This window comes from Macaca nemestrina, chromosome 7 (genome assembly GCF_043159975.1).
Source record: "Macaca nemestrina isolate mMacNem1 chromosome 7, mMacNem.hap1, whole genome shotgun sequence".
NCBI lineage: Eukaryota > Metazoa > Chordata > Mammalia > Primates > Cercopithecidae > Macaca > Macaca nemestrina.
The window spans coordinates 26890678-26913205 of NC_092131.1; the positions used below are offsets into that span (position 1 = coordinate 26890678).

The 22528-nt window shown below is 39.5% G+C and overlaps 1 protein-coding gene and 1 pseudogene across 2 annotated transcripts in view; both read right to left on the reverse strand.

Moving 5' to 3' along the window:
• LOC105467648 (thyroid stimulating hormone receptor) overlaps positions 1-22528 on the reverse strand; it is a 181973-nt gene that overhangs the window by 136309 nt on the left and 23136 nt on the right. The window lies entirely within an intron of this gene.
• LOC105467645 (G protein-coupled receptor associated sorting protein 3-like) lies at positions 15639-17346 on the reverse strand (annotated as a pseudogene).

The window sequence follows — 22528 nt, forward strand, 5'->3', positions numbered from 1 at the left end:
AATACAAAACATTAGCCAGGCGTGGCGGCATACGCCTGTAGTCCCAGCTACTCGGGAGGCTGAGGCTGGAGAATCACTTGAGCCTGGGAGGTGGAAGTTGCAGTGAGCCAAGATCACGCCACTGCACTCCACCCTGAATGACAGAGTGAGACTCTGTCTAAAAATAAAAATAAAAATTGGGAGTCTTGCCCGAAAATTTAATACTCATGTGAAATACATTCCAAACAATTGACTTCTGCAATGCAACCCTACAAGTTGGAGATTGCTTGTTTTTATATTGCTTTTGCCAAAGTTACTAAAATTATTGGTCTAATAGAAATCAAAAATAATATATTCTTTTGACTCAACAGCATGGCAGCATCTTCAAATCCAGAGCTTGATTTTAGAGTCAATATGACTTCACTGGGCATTTTATAGACCCGAAGAGAATGAGTTGGCAAGTCATCATGTCTGGCAAGGTTAATGGAAAAAAAAATCCACTTTTAGCTTTATAATTAAAGTAGCCCTGTATAGTTTAATTATCAATGTGAATTGCAGCACAGGTGAAATACTGATCAAACCTGCTAATGTCACAAAACTGAGAGAAATAGCAAATACGTTAGAAAACACACACTCATATTTTGATCCTCCACCTCCTCAATCTCCATCATCCAAAATGGGAACAATTTGGAGGATCATGTTGTATACAGAATGGAGGAAAAACCTGGAATGTTTAGTCTGGAAGAGAAAAGACTTGTTAGTGGTGAAGAGGAAGAAAGTCATTAAGTACAAATGGTTCCTTCTGATTTGGTCCATGAGGGCTCTGGTGAACACACCTAAGACTAATGGTCATAGATTGTCTCCAATATAAAAAAGAATAATGGAATTCTTCAAAAATGAGATAATAAGCTCTTTTTACCCTATGTATTCAAAAGATGAATATCATGAATCAGGTATAGGAGATTCTTACACTGGGTGCAAGGTTAAAGTACATGATATCCAAGTCTCCAAAAACTCTGTAAGTCCATGAAAATTATAATTACTACTGTCTCTTTCTTCTCCAAGCAATATGATATCCTCAAAATTAGACGCCAATGAGAAAATGCAAGTGGATGCTAAGACCCCTGTTGGTTTTACAATTGGGCAATCAAGTTTTAAGTGTTCTTGATGGAACCAGCCAACCTGAGACAGCCCATTTCCTTAGTCATGGAGATGTACTTTTGGAAACAAAAACCTGTAGTAGGCATAAATCAGTCCAAGCCAGTGACTTTCCAAGAGGGTATGATTACAAAAGAGACAAAAATTATCATAGCTCAGAAGGGGAAAAGAAAGCAGAACTCATTATCCTTATAAAATATGTCCTTTGATTCTTCCTTCTGCTCTATTGCACACACTGTTTCTTAGGCTGTCTAGTTGTCAGTGAGGTCAAGATAATGTAGTATATCACTCGTTTTCTTTATATTGGCTTTAGAGAGACAGCCAATATTAGCCATTCCAGTTTCTTTTTATAATAACTACTACTTAAGAAATTCAAGTTTCTCGATGTTGGAAATCATTTAAAGTTCTCTAGTATGCAGCAGTAGCTTCTGCTTGATCTTTATAAGTAGTAGCTTCAAGATATTGCAGTATGATTATATAAGATGTTATAATGGAACTCTGTTTTTCTTCTTTGTAACACCCACCAAACGTAATTATTTGATCATTGTTGACTGTCTCAAGTGCAAATTCCATGAAAGTGTGGGCAACTTACCTGTTCTATTCAGCATTCCATTGCCAGCACCTAGCACAGTGTTAGCACTCAAACAATATTGATTTGAACAAAGAACTCTATCAGATGAATGACTGCCTGCCCCTCCAATACTCCTCTTATTTCCCACATAACACCCACACTCTGACTTTTCTCAGGCAGTGTTTTAAAAGAATAGAAGCAACCAACATTTTTTTCACTCAAATTTCAGAAATAATTTTTTTGTCCCTTTATCTTGGATCAGGGCAAGGATTCTATTTTTTCTTTTTACATTACTTCATTAATTCTTGTTATTAACTATATCAAATGGGCACTGGGATGGTTCATAATGATGTAATAACAACTCATCTGGCATTCCAGCTCTCACTGTTGTACAGTGAGAATGCTTCCAACTTCCAAATGGGAGAATGAGCTTCCCAAGTAGGTAAATACCACCTCATGGGACAGTCCAGACAAACAGCCTCATCCAAAAAATTAAGTAAATATGAACAATCTCCTATCTCTTAAGGATCTTCTGATGCCTTTCCAGGCAACAGCTACCTGGGGACTGGGAGGTAGGCAGATTAGACACTAACCTGTCCTGTCCTGTAATTTTGCCAGAAGTCAGACATAACCTAGTTTCTAATCCAGGATAATCTCAGAATAGAACTATATTTGTCTGTATATTATTTACTTATGTCATAATTATCTCCATATTTCATTTGATCTTTGTGAACACCGTGACGTATTAGGCTTCCTAGAGAATAAAGCAGCAAGAGACTTCATACACCACTGCTAAATCTTGTATTTGCTCTGGGAGAAACAGATTTGGAGTGGAAGGTAGGTGAGAAGAAATTTTTGTTTCCTCTCCATCCCACCATCCGCACCCACCTCAGTCCACAGGGTCAATTTCTTTAAAATTTAAGGAGGAACTAGTGCAAAAGAGAGTCCTCCCTCCCCCACTACTATAGGAATTCCAAGTAATCTTAGGCAAGAGGAATAAATTCGTAGTGGTACCATTGCTTAAAGCCCAGGTTTTCCTGATTACCCGAACAGTGCTTCTTGCCATTGAGAACCAGATCTGAATGTGTGGGAGTTCTTCATCCACTTAGTAACTAGACTTCTGTACACTGAGATGAAACCAATGTATCTCTCTGTGCTCCCTCTGCTGGTTAGCTGAAAGCTTAATGTGACAGAGCAAAGCGATTCAGAAAATTTTGCAATAAATCAATCATTGTCACTTTCTAGATCATAGACGAAAGTTTTAAAAAAATGAATACGAATCATGGAAACTGTGGCATCATATCAGATAATAGCTCATTTAAAGTTAATCCAAATCTGGGAGGAAAGAGGGAGGACCTAGAAGCAAAGGGCATCTAGATATTCCAACAAGCTGCTAGGTTTGTGTTGGGACTCTGGAATGTAATTGAAAGCTTGACAGGAGTAAGAATGATTGATCCCGTTACTGCTCATGCATTCATGTAAGATGATCACTTCAACAAAACACTCTAGAGTGGCGATTTTGTAAAATGTATTATAATTATAAGGGAACAACATCTGTTTTGGGGACACAAGGTAGAAAAATTCTATCACAGTCATGCAGGGTCAACAAAAAACTGACGTTTAAAAACAGTTTCATAAAAAGATTCACAAAAACATATACAGTTCACCCTTGACAATGCAGGGGTTTAAGAGTGTTGATGACTGTATAATCAAAAATTTGCATATAACTTTTGACTCCCCCAAAACTTAACTACCAATAGCCTACTGTTTTTTTTTTTCTTTTGTAGCAAGAAGGTGTGTTTGCTACCCTTTATTCTTTTTTTAAAAAACTTTTATTTTAAGTTCAGGGATACAAGTGTAGGTTTGTTGCACAGGTAAACTTGTGTCATGGGGGTTTATTGTACAGATTATTTTATCACCCAGGTATTAAGCCTAGTACCCATTAGTTGTTTTTCCTAATCCTCTCCCTCCTCCCATCTTCCAGCCTCTAAAAGGCCCTGATGTGTACTGTTCCCCTCTATGTATCCATGTGTTCTCATCATTTAACTCCCACTTATAAATGAGAATATCTGGGATTTGGTTTTCTGTTCCTGTGTTGGTTTGCTGAGGATAATGGCCTCCATCTTCATCCATGTCCCTGCAAAGAACATGATCTCGTTCTTTTTTATGGCTGCATAGTATTCCACAGTGTATATGTACCACATTTTCCTAATCCAGTCTATCATTGATGGACATTTAGGTTGACTCCACGTCTCTGCTATTCTGAATAGTACTGAAATAAACATATGCATGCATATGTATTTATAATAGAATGATTTATATTCCTGTGGGTATACATCCTGTAATGGGATTGCTGGGTCGAATGGTATTTCTGTCTTTAGGTCTTTGAGGAATCACCATGTTGTCTTTCATAATGGCTGAATTAATTCACACTCCCAACAGGGTAAAAGCATTTCTTTTAACTTTTAACAGTATCCATTCTCACTGGCATGAGATGGTACCTCATTGTGGTTTTGATTTGCATTTCTCCAATAATCAGTGATGCTGTGCTTTTTTTTCATATGATTTTTGGCCACATGTATATCTTCATGTCCTTTGCCCAACTTTTAATGGGGTTGTTTATTTTTTCCTTGTAAATTTAAGTTCGTTATAGATGCTGGATATTAGGCCTTTGTCAGATGCATAGTTTGTGAAATTTTTCTCCCATTCTGTAGGTTGCCTGCTTACTCTGTTGATAGTGTTTTTTATACTCTCAACAAAGTAAATAGAATCACTTTAGTTTAATTAGATTCTATTTGTCAATTTTTGCTTTTGTTGCAATTGCTTTTGGCATCTTTGTCATGAAATCTTTGCCTGTGCCTGCCTATGTCCTAAATGGTACTGGCTAGGTTGTCTTCCAAGGTTTTTATAGTTTTAGGTTTTACATTTAAGTCTTTAATCCATCTTGAGTTAATTTTTGTATATGGTGTAAGGAGAGGGTTCAGTTTCAATCTTCTGCATATGGCTAGCCAGGTACCTCAACACCATTTATTGAACAGGGAATCCTTTCCTCATTGCTTGCTTTTGTTTGGTTTGTCAAAGATCAAATAGTTGTATGTGTGTGGTCTTATTTCTAGGTTCTTTATTCTGTTCCATTGGTCTATGTATTGGTTCTTTTACCAGTATCAGGCTGTTTGGTTACTCTAGCCCTGTAGTATATTTGAAGTTGGGTAGTGTGATGCTTCCAGCTTTGTTCTTTTTGCTTAGAATTGCCTTGGCTATTTGGTCTCTTCTATGGTTTCATATAAATTTTTAAATAGTATTTTTACTAGTTCTGTGAAGAATGTCAAAGGTAGTTTAATGGGAATAGCATTGAATCTATAAGTGGCTTTTAAAAATGATTACTAATAGCTTACTTCTGACTAGAGACCTTACTGATAACATAGTCAATGAAGACTTTTTTGCATATGTATTACAAACTGTATTTTTACAATAAAGTAAGCTAGAAAAAAGAAAACGTTATTAAGAAAATCATAAGGAAGAGAAACTATATTTACTATTCATTAAGTGGAAGTGAATCATCAAAAAGGTCCCCATCCTTGTCATCTTCAAGTTGAGTAGGCTAAGGAGGAAAAGGAAGAGGAGGGGTTGGTCTTGCTGACTCAGTGTGTCAGAGGTAGAAGAGATGGAGGATGTGCAAGGGGATGCAGAAGAGGCAGCATACTCCGTGTTGCTTTTATTGAAAAAATCCTCATATAAATGGACCTTTGAAGTTCAAATTTCTGTTACTCAAGGGTCAACTGTATAAAATGGTAGAACATCACTTAACCTATTTTTTTAAACCCTGTTTTTATCTACATGGGAAAAGAGAAATGAAAAAATTAAGATTGATATGTGGATCATTCAGACTCAGAAGGGCCTAAAATATCCAGGTATTTGAGACATATGTTAAGCCCCTTAATTATAGACCAGTGCTCTGCAAAGTGGGGTGGCCATCATGATCCACTGGTGTGCAAAAAGAAAACACATTAACATTTCTTTTCCTTTATCTCATATTTTTGCCTTTACATTATTTGCATGTTTTATAAATATGTATTTGATGTGATGATTAGTAGAGTAGTATAGTATAGAATTTATAAATAAATGTGTATATTAGGAATACCTGTTCAAAAACTTTACTGATAGGAGTATGCAATGAATTAAATCTGGAGATCACTAATCTAGATCTCTGGTTCAATTCTAAACATTACTGAGCAGAGTAGACATATACTCATAGTTAAATATTATTATTTTCCCTGGCATCAATCTGTGAAAAATATTTAGTGACTATGGATTGTGTGTCCAGAGCTATGCTAAGTACAGACAGGATTACAAGAAATGTCTAAGCCACAGGTATTGTGTGACACAATCTCTCTACCGTCCAGAGGAGTCCATCCCATTGTTGAACAGCTGTGATCTTTAGAACAGTTCTTCTTACTGAATCCAAATCTGATATTTGATAATCAAATTTGGGAGTACAATTTTTATTGGTCTAAGTTTTGCCTACTGGGACAACACTGGATCTCCTTTAAATAACTGAAGACAACTCAAATCGATATTTTATTTTTCTCTTCCCCAGAGCTCTACTTGGGCTCTTTTAACTCGTTTTAGTATAGCATGGGGTACTGTCTATCCTATTAGATGGCAGTCACCTGAATTTACTCTAGTTTATCAATTCCTCTTAAAATGTGATTTGACCTGTAAGGAACGTGATGAGACTATCATTTCTTTTGGTTCCCATCATTTCCCATGATTCTATGCTACTATTAATAAGTTAATATTAATATTTTTAGAAACCTCACCTGTCTCTTATCTCTTTTTATAGTTAACTACAGTTCTCAGATGTTTTTACCATGACCTCTGGACTAGGACTTTACAATCCAATAATTGTGCAATTTATGATTTAGAGTCAAATGTAGGGTTTATATTTATATCAGGTATCATCTTGCAATTCTGTTTTGCAGCACAGTCTGCTGAGATTATTTTTTGATCTTGCTGCATTCAGTAAGTATTTGTTAAGCACTCATTAAATGCTAATCCTTGTTTTGGGTTTGGGGGGGTCATATGAAAAATAAGTTGAAGTCTGTCCTCTTGAGTATCTCACATTCCAGTTGGGAAACTGGACATAAACCTCTCCATCATGCAACACAGTAAGATCTACAACAGTAGTATGTGTAAAGTGCAATGAAAATGCAAAGAAGAAAGAGATTTAAATAGCCACTATCTTTTTTTTTTTTTTTTTTTTTGAGACAGAGTCTCTCTGTCACCAGGCTGGAGTGCAGTGGTGTGATCTCGGCTCACTGCAACTTCTGCCTCCCAAGTTCAAGAGATTCTCCTGACTCAGCCTCCCAAGTGGCTGGGACTACTGTCATAAGCCACCATGCCCAGCTAATTTTTGCATTTTTAGTGGAGACGGGGTTTCACCATGTTGGCCAGGATGGTTTCGATCTCTTGACCTTGTGATCCACCCGCCTCGGCCTCCCAAAGTGCTGGGATTACAGGCGTGAGCCACCGTGCCCAGCCCATTTTTATATTGATTTAGAAATTATGATTAACTTGCATATATATTTTTTAAAAATTATCAAAACAATTCTGGTAGATAAATGGGGCTAGCAAATAGTCCCCAATTTATAGGAGAACCAGAGGCTTAGAGCATTTAAGTGACCCAGCAAATGAAATGTACCTTTTATCCTTTTTAAGAAAACCAGAACAAAGTGATCCTATTTTTCTGGTCCCACATTTGTTTTCCAAAATTCTCCAGAAATTTCACCTAGTGCCCTCAGATATGTATGACTGAACCACTTTAGCATCAAGAGACATAATCCCTCCAGGCTTGTTGTTGTGAATTCATTTAAAGCAACTTTGCCACTGCTAGGTCAGCAGGTCTTGGTCTGCAGGACACCTTTGCAAGTTTGAAGTCTATGAACAGAACTTACCTAGGGCCCTCTATTATCACTTGTTGTTCTCTGGTAACTTTACAATGTCTTTTGGCAGTCAGCTTAGCCATCACTCTTCCTTTCCTCTTGACTGGGCTTTAAAATGTCTCCTTTATGTTGAATTTTATCTCCAATTCCCAGACTTTTTTCCCCTCTCTTCTCCAATATCTGACAATAAAATCTCGTAAGATTGGTTGCACTAATAATAAAACGAAGCAAAATTCTTGGACATGTCACCATTAATTGCTTTCAAATTTTGCCGTTTCTTTACAAAAATTTGTTTCTTTATTTCCTCTTTCAAAACAAACCTGAGTTATTGAACATCTGGGCTGGAATTTCTGCTGAAGAAAAATATTCAGAGGCTCTTGAAGGGTGTCCAAGTTTTCAAGGCTTTTTTTTTTTAAGTAGTAAAACCACTCGTCTGAAAGAAAGAATTCTTCCCCCCACTTAAGTGTTTTTTGTCATGTGCACTGGTGAACAACTTGCATTTAGGGTATGAGTTATATCTGAGGACAAAGAGTCATGGATTCTTTTGCACTATCTTCAGTAATTTAATTAGAAGAGTTTATAGGTCTTTTAATGTAGAATCATAACATCATATGAGAAAACACTGAAATCTGATGATTTTTAAAAGTCGTATATGGATTTGCACATTATTCTCAAGAGAGAAAAATCAGAACTTATTCAAGCTGTACTTTAATCATTCTCTTCATGAATGTCACTGTTAACTTGCACAAAACATTTAAACATTATCTGTTTCGGCCAGGTGCAGTGCCTCTTGCCTGTAATCCCAGCACTTTGGGAGGCCGAGGTGGGTGGATCACCTGAGGTCTGGAGTTTGAGACCAGCCTGGCCAACATGGTGAAACCCCATCTCTACTAAAAATACGAACATTAGCCAGGAGTGGTGGGCACCTGTAATCCCAGCTACTGGGAAGGCTGAGGCAGGAGAATCACTTGAACCCAGGAGGCAGAGGTTGCAGTGAGCCAAGACTGTGCCATTGCACTCCAGCCTGGGCAACAAGAGTGGAACTCCATCTGAAAAAAAAAAAAAATTATCTGTTTCAGCCTGTCTCTTAAGGAAAGCCACCACCAGTTTTGTGTTTCCAACATCAATGGATTTCAAAAATCAACATAGTAACAATCTCAAGTAACAGGGTTAAGTAACAGGTGTAGGTTCAGAGCTTTTTTTATTGGGCATATCTTATTTGCATTCTCTTCCACTCTGGACTCAACTGAGGAACCTTCCACAGGGTGTGGAATCTGGCTTTCCAAAGAGCCATCAAAGGGCCCAATGACAGAACTGGAAGTGCAGGGGAGTAACTCTGATCATGGGAAAAAGGATATGAGAAGATATGGGGACAGTACGTTGCTTCTTATGAACTGCCCCAAGGCATGGATCCATACAGCCTGTCCACAGATACCTTGCTTGGATGTAGAGACCACTTGCCACATTACCTGCTGGGTTTCCAGGTTCCCTGGGAAGCAGTAGCCACTGCATTGCCCCTTAGCCCTTCCTACCTTTTCTTTCTCGTTACTCTCACATCAGCAAGTAATCTCTGCCTCACACTGTTTTCCAGGGAACTCTGGCTAAAATTACCTATTAACCAGTATATTAAATGTTCATTTCAATCCAGTATAGCTTTTGTGAACCTACTATATGAAAGACGCCATATTGGATACTATAAGGGAATTAAAGTTGAATAAAATTTAATCCTTGACTTTTGGCACTAATGGTCTAGAAGAGAAGCTAAAACAATTGCGTAGGCAGCGTAGCTCTGGAAAACAATTCAGGAGAGTTGGGTTCTAGGTCTGGCTCCATTGGTCGCTGGCTGATATTTAATCTTGAGCAAGACATTTACTCTTTCTGGATCTCAGTTCCCTTAGCTGTAAAATACAGGGTTGTCTTAGGTAACCTCTAATGTATCTTCCACAACTAAAATCCTATGATTTTATAAATGTAGTCGAATAGAAGTAAGACTAAACTGCAATCCACATGCTGTGGGAACCCTGGACTTAAGGACTTGGGAGGCCTTTGGGAAGAATAAGGCATTTGATCTGAAACTTGAAAGATTTGTAAGATTTTGATAGGCAGAGAGCAGACGAGCATTTCAAGCAGAAAGAAAAGCACAAACAAAGAAGTGTAAAAGGAAGATTGCAACGTGCATTCAGGAGAGCTGTGAATAGTCCAGTTTTGTTGAAGCAAGGCGTAAATTAAGTTGTCTAAATTAAAGAGGTTGGTAAATTAGAAATGGAAGATGTCGACTGCCATGTTAAAAATTTGAGCTTTAGCGGGTATTCATTGACCCAACATGTCTATGGAACACCTACTATCAGAGAGTGGGTGAGGTGCCGAGAACATAGAAATAAAGAAAATATAGTTGCTGCCCTCAAGAATCCTCAAGGGGCTTATCAGCAGTGGGCAGGGAAGTGGTAATCACAAGTGAAGCTAGTGTAAAAAATGCTGTAACAAATGAAACTGAAGTAGAGGGAAGGGAAGTGTGGGGCATTTCAAGGTGCAATTAACATAAAAGAGGTAGAGGAGGAGTCAATGATAACAGAAGTAAGGACAATGGGAAAAAAAGAAGCAGAAGCAGTTTTGTTAACAGAAAGGTGAGTTCATTTTGGATGCTGAATTTGAGGTGCTCCCAGACAACCAGGCAGAAATGTCTAACTGGTAGAAAAATTACTGGCGTATGGCTAGCTTGAGATGTTGGCGCAAGTGATATGAGTATATTCTGTGAGTGATTCATAGGTCTGGAGAGATGTGTCAAGAAAGAAAACAGACAGAAAAGAAGATCAAGGGGAGTAGTTTGGGGAAATGCCCACATTAAACAGTCAGAAAAAGTAGGAGGTGTGGAGCAAGAAGACAGAGTCAAACTATCAGAGATGTTCGATAACCAGCACAAAGGATGTCGAGGGATGAAAGAATTTCAAGGAAGATGAGAGCGGTGAATTAAATCAGAGGCTCCTCAAGCTTAGTGGACCAAATGCATCCAAATCAGTTGAGACATGTATTTAAAATACGGAATTTGTGTCTACATGGATCCTTAAGAAACTGTTAACAAGGATTGCCTTAGGAGAGGAAATGTAAGGAAGCTAAGGGGAAGTGACATGGTTTGGATCTGTGTCCCTGCCAAAATCTCAGGTCAAATTGTAATCTTCAGTGTTGGAGGTGGGGCCTGGTGGGAGGTGATTAGATTATGAGGGGCAGATATCCCCTGTAGTGCTTTTCTCATGATAGTGAGTGAGCTCTCATGAGATCTGGTCTTTTAAAAGTGCGTGGCACTTCCCCACCCCCTTCCTCCACGCCTACTTCCCCTTCACCTTCCGCCATAATTGTAAGTTTCCTGAAGCTTCCCCAGAAGCCAAGTAGATGCCAGCATCATGCTTCCTGTACAGGTTGCATAACTCTGTGCCAAATAAACCTCTTTTCTTTATCAATTACCCAGTCTCAGGTATTTCTCTATAGCTTGTAAAAACAGACTTATACAGGAAGGGTGGATTTAAGTATTGTTTAAATTTTTACCTAATGCATGATTTATCTAACTGAATAAATACATTTAAATTAAACTTCAAATGGGAGTTTGGATTTTAATGCTGACAATAGGTCAAAAGCGACCTCTACCTCAGACCTAAAAGGTGAGAATTTTCAGGAAGGGGCCCAGGAAACAGTATTTTTAAGTTGTCCTGGCAATTTTAATCTGTTGTCAAATTTGAAGACTCCTAGAGTAGATAATTTCTAATGGAACTCCAAGTTCTTAGAATAAAGGTATTGTGGCTAAGTAGGAAAGGGAAGGGCGATATTTTCTTTTTTTTTTTTTGAGACGGAGTCTGGCTCTGTCGCCCAGGCTGGAGTGCAGTGGCCGGATCTCAGCTCACTGCAAGCTCCGCCCCCCGGGTTTACGCCATTCTCCTTCCTCAGCCTCCCGAGTAGCTGGGACTACAGGCGCCCGCCGCCTCGCCCGGCTAGTTTTTTGTATTTTTTAGTAGAGACGGGGTTTCACCGTGTTCGCCAGGATGGTCTCGATCTCCTGACCTAGTGATCCGCCCGTCTCGGCCACCCAAAGTGCTGGGATTACAGGCTTGAGCCACCGCGCCCGGCCGATCATCCAGAAGACTTGAGAGGGCCTTATATCAATGGGATGGCAAGTTTTGGTAGAAGGCTGGAGGCAGCAGAAGTCAGTCTGAAAGGAATGAGGAATAAATAGATGATGAAGAAACAGTGGCAGTGAAGAATATAAGAAAGAAAGGAAGATGCTAGTATCTGAGGCATAGCAACATCAAGCAACAAGGTTAGCATTGACTACGTAAGCTAATTGAGGCACTAGTCTGCCAGCTACCAGAAGGGGGCAATAGAGAGCTTTCAGAGCTGCGTGACCTGATGGAGAAATCCCGGGTGAATCAAGCTGTCAATTAAAAGCATGGGATGCAATAAAAAGATTTTGTTTTTTAATTTTTTAAAAAGTGTGGGATGCAGCATAAGACTTGAATCAAGCTTAAAACATAATTAATGTAAGAAAATTGAACTAGGGTTGAAGTATAGAAATAAGCAAAGGATTCAGGGAGTCACCGGGAAGTAATCAAATTAGCCATGAGCCCTAAGTGCAGACATCAGGCAAGAGCCAGAGTGCTTTAGCAAATTGCCTCATGGGGAACCAATCTTCCAATGGAACTGGCATCTGGGAAGCACCAGGATTGCTTTGGCTGGCTTTTAAAAAAGCTTATAAATGCAGGAATGGTAAACTGCAATATTTGACAGAAGGAGATATAGAACACAATCCTTAGATTCAGGAAACTAAGAGAGGTATTACTGTTTCCTTTTTTTTCTTTGTTTCTAAGGATACAGGAGGCTTGAGATAATTTACATACAGAGGAGAACAAACCTGAGAAAAAGGAAAGGTAGATAGTGCATGAATGTTGGGAAAAATAGACTGATAATTGAATTTTCTTAAAAGATACTGAAAATTCTCAAGTGCTTTCTGAAGCAACTGTGTCCAGCAATAATGATTTTGTTTCTGCAATGTGGTGGACTTTGTGCAAGACATTGTGGAATAACTAATCAGAGGGACAAGCTTTACCATTTTCTCAGAGCTTATAATCTTGAAGATGATACAAATTAACATATAATTAAAATAGTGTGATAGAATGATAGAATGAGGCCAGGCACAGTGGCTTATGCCTGTAATCCCAGCACTTTGGGAGGCCAAGGCAGGCAGATCACCTGAGGTCAAGTGTTTGAGACTAGCCTGGCCAACATGTTGAAACCCCATCTCTACTAAAAATACAAAAAGTAGCCAGGAGTGATGGTGGACACCTGTAGTCTTAGCTACTTGGAAGGCTGAGGCTGGAAAATCGCTTGAACCCAGGAGGTGGAGGTTGCAGTGAGCCGAGACTGTGCCATTACATTCCAGCCTGGGCAACAAGAGCGAAATTCTGTCTCAAAAAAAAAAAAAAAAAGAATGATAGAACGAGGACATATACAGTGAGTTAGCTATGTATAATAGCTAATTTTGAGATTGATAAAAGTTAGAGAAAACCTCCTGGAGAAACCTATGTCTAATTTTAATGTAAAGTTAATAGTGTAGGATCTATCTCTATCTCTATCTCTCTCTCTATCTATATTTTTTACCACCTCTCTTCAATACCCAATATAGTCCCCAAGACAATAAATATCTGGACAATGAGTAATCTAGGAACTGAAAGGTGAAGACTTCCTGGAAGTCTACATAATCCCCAAACCTTCCCACTATGACCACTGATAAATGTTAGATAAAACATAACAATTATTTCAAACGGATAGCTGAACTCTCTAGAAATCCAAGAACTCCCCAGATATTATGAAAGAACTGAAAACAGAGTAACAAGCTCTGTGAGTGCTCAAGAAGTAGAAAGATGATCATGGGGAAGGAATCGCCAGCCTCAGGACCCTGGGAGTGTGGATTTTAATGCTGACACTAGGTAAGAAGAGATGGCAGCACATGTGACAGGCAGAGTTGGAATTCAGATATTGCTACAAAATTAGGAATGTCAAAGTGCTGTACACTTAGTGAAAATGTGAGTCAGCAAAGATCTTCCCATTGACCAAAGTTTGTATATCCCTTGTGTATACTCTGTGTTGTTGTTGTTGTTGTAGAGGCATATTTATTGACATGCACAGATGTTTACAATATACAACTGGGGGAAGCAAGTTACACACATATTTACAGTATGATCTTGTTTTAGCTTCTTAACCATCAGAAAACCTCAAAGAATATTACCCCATATTTTCACACATAGACAATTTCATTTCAGCTCAGATCAAGGATTATAATTCTCACCATGAGTCTTAGAAAACTCAGCCATAGCCTAAACGTTCTGGGTATGCTTTCTGGTCCATACCAATGACCAAGAATCACTATCTTGTAGACTGGTATAGCAGCCTCTTCCAGATTTGCTGTTTTGTATTGTGGAAGCTGCAATTCTGGGTCTAAATTTCTCCAATTATGTTTGTTCTGTCCTGTTAGCTGGTACAAATGCAGAAATGCCCAGTCTTTTCTACTAGTAAAAGATAAAGCCCTTTGGCCTTTCATAGGACACACAGGAGAATAAATCATAAATGAGAAAAAAATTAAGGCATGATTTTGCAAGGAGGAAAAAAGCAATTACCTTTTAAATTCAGGGTATAAAACAATGTACAGGATGATTTCAGCTCTTTGGGGAAGATAAAGTACAAATGGACAGAAAACGATACAAAGGACATCAAACAAGTTCCCCTTGCTGATGACTTCAGATCTCCATCTTACTCACTGAACAAAGTTTGGGGCACCTACTATTTCTGATACTGCCAGATAAAATCTATCTATTCATCTCAGACTTTTCTCCTGACCTCCAGCCAGATGCAGCCAAATGTCTAATGGACACATGCATGTGGAGGAAGTTAAGAATTGTTACACCTGGCATGGACATCGTCCATTGCAAAATTAAACTATTAAAACCAGTCTCTGAGCTTTGAAGGCCGTTCACCTCAAAATGTCCTTCAGGAGGACTGTAAAGTAGTATGGTGAGATGGGTTCTGGTGTCAGATAAAACAGCTATGCCACCTGCCTGCTGTGGGAATCTAGGAAAAAGTATTTACCCTCTCTAATTCTCATTGGAGGGTACCCAGACTAATGAGTTCTAATAAAAATACAAGTACCTAGCTCACAGGATCACTGTGATAGAGGAAAAAAAAAACTTGCAAAATATGGTGCCAACGCAGTATCTGACATAGAACAGGCACTCACAAAATGTTTCCACCCTTCTCTTTTGTGAGATGACTGACATAAATGAAACAGCCTGACAATTTAAGAGTTATAAATGTAGAAGCAAAATTAAAATTGAACAAATAATACATTTTGTCTGAAATTCTGGGTCATTTCTGTGTTGCAGAATGAGTATCTGATACAGCTGGAATAGGAGAAAGACAGTAGTTTCTCTTACATTAAACAGCCTATAGTAACCCCTGCCTCCTTTATGTAGAGAGTGCACATTTGGCCATGAGTGTATATGTGCACACACACACACTCTCACACACACTCACTCTCTCTCTAGGTATTGTTATTTTTATGTGTGTGTATGCCTTACTTCTATAACTAGAATACAAATTCAAGGATTTTTTTTTTTGCCATTTTAAGCTGCAGATGGATCTAAGCAGATACCAATGAACAAGTTAGCTTACTTACAATGAACTGGTTCACTATCTTAAATAAAATGTGAAAAATATGCCAATCTAGACAAGATAAAAATCAACAAACATTTTCAGCCCAAGATATGATTTCATCTGATATCCCCAAAATAATTTAGCTTAAACCTAGAGCTTCTCACAGGTAACTTTGTGTTAAAGATGCAATGTATAACTTGTACACTGTAATAACCAAACACGATACAAGGCTCTTTGGGAATGTACAGCCTGCTAGAGTTTGGAGATGGTTCAAAGTATTCTATCTCTGGTTCATTTTACATTGTTTCAATAATCCCTTTAACTTCCCTGAAAATGCCCATGAGCGTATTATAACTCAGGTGATCAACAACTACAATTGAGCCCTTTCTGATATGCTCCTTTATGTTAATAAATACGGCCACACCACTAACAAGATTGGTTTTTGCCTCTTTATGGTTAAAGATGAGTTTTGAGGCTGCCAATGCCTTCATATTGATCGTGTCTCTGGCTGCAGTTGGATTTTCAGGCATATTTAAAATTACTTTCAAAACAAGATTTCTGGCTTTGTACTTTCCCGAGGATGGCAAATGAAAAAGCTCTGAAAAGTCACTGGCAACAATGTAGTGATGGACGAAATCCATAGTCAGTTGCCCCAGTATCTTTAATTCGGATTGCTGTCCGGGTGAGTTCAAAGGAAATGACGTGGTGTCTTTACACATATGCTTAACATGTAATTCAATTTTGTGTTGTCTTTCATCCCCAGAAGGAGGATTCAGAGTAATTACTCATAAGAAAATTAGTAATTTTCTCATTTCTGTGGAGAGAAAACTGAGCAAGCTTTCAATAAGCGTCATTATACCATTTCATTAATAAACTCTTGGACAAATGGGTGAATGTTATGGATACCCATTGCAATCTGTGCTCTTTTATGAACAAGAGGATCAGTAGTTGACTTAAGTAAGCTAACAAGTTTTTCAAATTCCTCAGGGTCCACATAGCATTCCATTTTGCAAGGGCAAGCAAATGGCTTAATCCCATTTACCTCCCTATCCTGATTTGGTGTCTAATCTCATCTATGGTCTGGATGCAAGGGTCAGAACAAAAAGGACACTCAGGGACAGGCTGTGAGCATGAGCAAGTGTTCCTAGAAGGGCAGGCTGCTGCCACAGGCCAAGAATAGGAAATTTCTTCAGCTAAGCCCAGAACAATATATGAAGGAGGGCTTGCCTCAGATGCCTGGGATCTAATTCGAACACCGCTGGAGTTATAGCAGGGCTTTTGGGCCAGATAGTTACCTCAGAACAGTCCTTGGGCTATTTTTTTTTCATTAATTTCATCCACAGGCTGAGGTTTAACTATCCTGCTCTCAGGTTTAGGATTAGGGTTGAAACTAGTACCATCTCCTTCCCAAAACCAGTTCCCAATGACATTCTCTTCCTCCTCTTCCTCAGCCCCAGACCTAGGTTTGCAACTGGCCCCAGCCACAGGCTCCAACTCCTCAGCACTGACCTGAGCACCAATTTCAGGTTTATCATTCTTAGCACTGGAATGATTACCAGCCTCTTCTGCATTTCAGAACCAGGAACTGATAGTGGCCTCTTCCTCAGCCCAGACTCAGGCATCAACACCAGCCCCATTTTCACAGGTGGAGCTGGTGGACTCATTCCTAGCCTTGGGACTGAAATCTCCAATGGCCTTGCCCAGAGCCTTAGGCTCTGACAGAGCTCCTTCCTTCATCTCAGCAACGACCTTGTTCTTAGACACTGCCTTCATCTCTGCCACTGCATCTGTCAGAGACCCTGGCTTGTCTTTTGCTTTGGCCCAGGTCTTGGCTACAGGCCTAACCACACCAGTAGCCTCTCTCTCTTCTCCAGCTTTAGCTTGTATAGCAGACTCTTTTCAGTTTTGGCCTGAGCTCTTGTCTTATTCTTAGTCCCAGTCATGGTTTGAAGCCCAGTTATATGGCCCTGTCCCATCTTGGCCTTGGTTCTCAATGTGTCCTAGGTTGATGTCTTAATACTCTTTCACTGGGTCAGGGAAAAACTTGGTAGCAAGAGTTCAAGTCAACTTTCAGTTCAGCAGTCACTATGTTCTCTTTCCAAACATGCAGCCTCTGTCAATGATACAGAGGGCAGAGGCACGTTTGGGCTAGGGAAGAGTGATTGTTCCCTAGTGCAGACCTGCTGAAGCTGATGGTCTTCCGACAATCCAAAGCCACCACAGCCCCCAGCGGAGATGGACCTTGGATCCAAATGAATAGTTTTTGTTCTCTTTCTTAGTTAACTTCCTAGTGAACAGCTACCTACAGATCTCTACAGGAACCTAGAAAGGAACAGACCTCATCACCACCTATGTCAGCCTGCTCATATAGCAGGGGTCCTCAGGAGATGCTATCCTTCCCACAAAAGAAGAGTCCTCTAGCTAGAGAAAAGTCACAGCCTTCACAGGCCCAGGGCCCAGGTCATCAGCCTCCCCATCCTCTCCTCTGGCTGCTCCTCACTTGGATTCCCAATGCTTTCCCCACAATCTGAATGGCAAAGAGGCATCCCGCCCCCCACGCCACTGCATCAAACTCAATATTCTATTTTTTAAAAAGCCTTCTTGAGAATCTGGAACCATGCACCTGCCCATAAACTTGCGTGTTTTGGTTGGCATTTAAACTACGGGATGGCTGAGACACCTCCCAAACCGAGATCGTATCATAAAATATATCCCTGAGCAGTGAAATACCTGATGTTGCTGTTGGAAACAAATGTGGAACTCCCCGTAAGCCATTTTCTCAATGATAAATGAGTTTATAATCCTAAATTATAAAATAAAATGTAACAATTCACCATGAAAGAGCCATTAAGATCTCACAATTATCAAACTGATACTCCCAAGAATTACAGGGAATAGAATGATTTCAAAGTGACTGTAAAATAAATTTGTTTAAAATAATTCAAGACGTAAAAGATATTATCAAAACCACAAAAAGGAACAGATATATGAAACAGAACAGACAACTGAAATATAACAGAAATGGATTAGACAGAAGAGTAGTTAACTGAAGAATAGTGGCCTGGAAATGTATGTAAAGCTAAGAAATTAGATAAAATGTAGCACAGAGAGATATCATATTAGAAAACACAAAAGAGAAGTTAAAAGGCAAGAATGAAAGATGGATGATCCAACTTACATCTAATAGGACTCACATGAGAAAAGAATAGAGAAAATGAGGACAGACAATATTATAGAGATAATGGCTAAGAACTTCTCATTCAAAATAGAACAATGAATTCAAAGCAGGGTAAATAAAAGTTCATCAACATCTACACACATTACAGTAAAACTGTTAAACTTTAAGACAAAGAGACCTTAACAGCAAGTAAAAGTCAAAGATGAAAACATCAAGAGAAAGATAACTGAGCTGGTGGCAGATTTCTTAACAGCAAGAGAGGGTACAAAACAATAGAATTCTATCTTAATCCCTGAGTGGGGATAGAAGGAAAAAGTGGATAGTGGCAGAGCTTTAACCGTTTCTGTGACATTTTATTTATTTAAAAAATAAAAGAGAAAGCTAAGTTAAAGCCAATTGTTAACTTCTGGTTAATTCTGATGGTAACACATAGTTAACTGTATTGCTATTTTTGTGCTTTCATATGCATTAAGGATGGGAAAGGGTTAATTATAGAAATAAAAAGAGTGGAAATAAAGAACGTCCCCATAAAAAGGAATAGCTTGTGGAAGCAATAAGAGCAGCAGAGTGAATGGCACATTCTAGGATGTAAAAATAGTTCGAAGTGGCTGAAATAAAATTCTAGAATATAAAAATGGTTCAAAGTGACTGAAATAATAGAAGTGACTGACGTGGAGGGAAACTAGTAAAGGATCTGCCTGAAAAGAGAAGCAAGCAGGGCCAGATCATGGGGCCTTCATAAACCATGTGAAGAGTCTGAAATTTTCTGAAGAGTAATGGAAGCCAATAATGTATTTTACTCAAGAGACCGAGACCCCATCCGCAGTACAGGCTGATCACCCTGACTGCTGTGTTTAGCAAGAACAAAAGAAACTCCATTTCCATTCAGGTGGAAAAAAAATGTTAGTGGTGAGAACTCAGATGAAAGCAAATGAAATGGAGACAGATTCAAGATATATTTAGACTAGTAATAATTAACAATGGATTTGATATTAGGGATGAGTGAGAAGAAAGTATCAAGAATAAACCTATGTGTCTGTTTGTCTTTAAATACTGATTTTATGTTTTTAGTTTTTCTCTTATTTTTAAATAGCGCATATTTTTGGAATATGGTATGCTGTTGTGATACATGTATACATTGTGTAATGATCAAATCAGAGTAATTTGCAAACCCATCACCTCAAATATTTATCATTTCTTTGTGGTGAGAACATTCAACATCATCTCTTCTAGCTATTTGGAAATATACAATACATTGTTTTTAACATAGCCACCCTACTGTGCAATAGAACATCAGAATTTATTCCTCCTACCTAACTGTGACTTTATACCTGTTGACCAACCTCTCCTCATTTCTTCCTCCCCCTACCCTCTGCACAGCCTTTGGTAACCACTATTCTACTCTCTGCTTCTATGAGATCAATGTCATTAGACTCCACATATGCCTGATGCTTCTATGAGATCAATGTTGTTAGACTCCTCATATGCATGAGATCATGCAGCATTTGTCTTTCTGTGTCTGGCCAATTTCACTTAACATGATGTCCTCCAGGTTCATCCACGTTGTTGCAGATGACTGTGCTGTTTTGAGTATCTGGGTAACTGATGGATCCATTCACTGAGATGGGTATACAGATAGTTTTGGCCAAGAAGATAATAGTGTCACCTTTGGAAATGTTAAATGTAAGGAGTCTGTATGATATTTAAGTGGGCAAATGGATGATATAAGTTTAGTGCTCAGAAAAGAGACCCTGCTTAGAGATCCGAAATTAAAATTAATTAGAATCTCATTAGATGTATGAATGGGAGTAGGTGAGGCTGGAGAAGAGTGGCATGAGATAAGAACCTCAAAACCATCCCGCATCATTTAAATGACAGGTAGAGGAAGAAAGAGAAGCTGGTACAGAAAGGCAGATGTGCAAACAGAGAAGACGAAAAAGAAAATGGGTATGGCAGCCACAGAGATGCACCACTCAGATCTCCCTCCAGGAAACAGCCTTCTGTGTAACTGTCAGGAGGCAGTTAGTTGCAAGCCTCCATCTGCAGCACCTGCAGGAACTGTCACAGTGTTTTAACCAAGGCTCTACTATTCCTGGGAATCCCACAGCCCAGGGCTGAGCAAGGTAGTGGTGCTAGAGCCTGGCATCTATGCCCAATGTGGGTTCCTCTAACAGGCAGTCTTTGCTCTGGAGCTCCCCATTGGTTTGGCCAAGACTTTGTCAGATCTGTGGCACAGTCTGGGGCTCTCCCTCTTTATCTTTCACAGATGTTATCTTTCAATGAACCACTTGCACTCGTAATTCTGTCTCAGCATCTGCTTCCCAGAATAACTGAACTGATACAGTTGGTACTGGAATTGGTCTGAGAAAGCAGGAGGTAAAATGGGAGCAGATCACTTCCTGAAAGCTGGTAATGAGGATCCCATTCTGGGTGGCACAGGGGGCACAGATAGTCTGTGGCACAAGGTGGCAGTCCAATTACTAAATCTTTAATCAATGATGGCTTGGAAGAAAGTTCTGTGAGAGAACTTTCCTGGCCTGTGCAATGTTCATGCTTTAGAAAAGTGCATGTGTCTGTGTGTGTGTGTGTTTGTGTGTGTGTGTGTGTGTGTTAGAGGGATGTTGAGGAGGAGGCAAGGAAGATGAAGGAAAACAATGAATACAAGGATGAAGGAATTAGCTGGATTTTTGTTAAGTCTGAAGCTACCACAGACAGTTAATGCTGAGATAAAGTTGCCAGCAACTGACAAACAATTGAACACTGTATGAGAAGGCCTATGTCTGGCCCAGGGGAATATTAGACAGAGCTGAAGACTAAACTCGGAACTTACAGTTCAGAGTTTACTTCTGTTTATATCTAAGAAAATGGACAAATAAGTTGTGATTTATTCATTGAATCGAATACTGTAGAAAGATTGCTTCGCCCATGTATCAGTTAACATGGAAATCTGGCAACTTGGAATAGGGCCTGAGCAGGACTTTGCAGCACCAGGCTGTGGTACAAGCAGCCCTGCCTCTTGGGCCATATGATCTAATAGACTCTATTGTGTTAGAAGAGTGAAAAGTGAAAAAAGAGGTAGTGTGGTGTGGAGTTTATGGCAAGCCTTCATAGAAGAATCAAAATACAGTACTTTGGCGTTCTAGAGTGAGGCCACACCATCTGCAGTGCAGAAAAGCACCTCTTGGGGTGCTACTGAGCCCTGTTTGAGACTGAATATTTGACCATGGAAACCAGTAACTATGCATTCTAAACTGCCGCTTGTGAGCTGAGCTCTGTGGAACACATTAAGTGAGAATGTCATGCAGACTCAGCAGCAATTTGTCTAGTGGAAAGTGGTACACCAGGGATCAAACCTGAGCAGTACAACAGGGATCACATGGCCACTTTATGACACATTGAGCCATTTCTTCCTGGAAGGGCCTGTGAATTATTGTCATGGTAGTAAACATTTATTCTAGATAACTGTTTGCCTTTCTTACCTACAAAGTCCCAGGCAGCACTACTAGCTGGAGGATTTGAAAGTGAGCCACAGACATAGAATTCCATATAACCCAGCATCCGACCATGAGAGACACACTTCACAGAGGAGGAGACGAGTGAGCCTGTGACCATGGGCTCCTCTGGTTTTATCACATACCACAGAATCCAGAGGCAGGTATCTCTACAGAGCAATGCAACAGCCTACCAAAGGCACAACTGGAATGCCAATTTGTAGGCAATTGCCTACATCTTGGCATCTGCCATGGTGCGGTATCATCATGAAGGCTAGACACTGAATCACAAACCTCTATATGGATGTTATCCCAATTAGGAAGAATATATGGGTCTAGGAACCATTGGGCAGAAGCAGGAGAGAGTCCACTTATCACATTCAATGATTCACTGAAAGAGTCTGTGTTTTCTCTTCCTATAATACTAGGCTCTGTGGAGAACTCAGGCTATGACTGCCACTTGGGCATTCAGGAATTCTTGTATACAGAGACCAGCAGGCTGAACGAGGAGTCAATA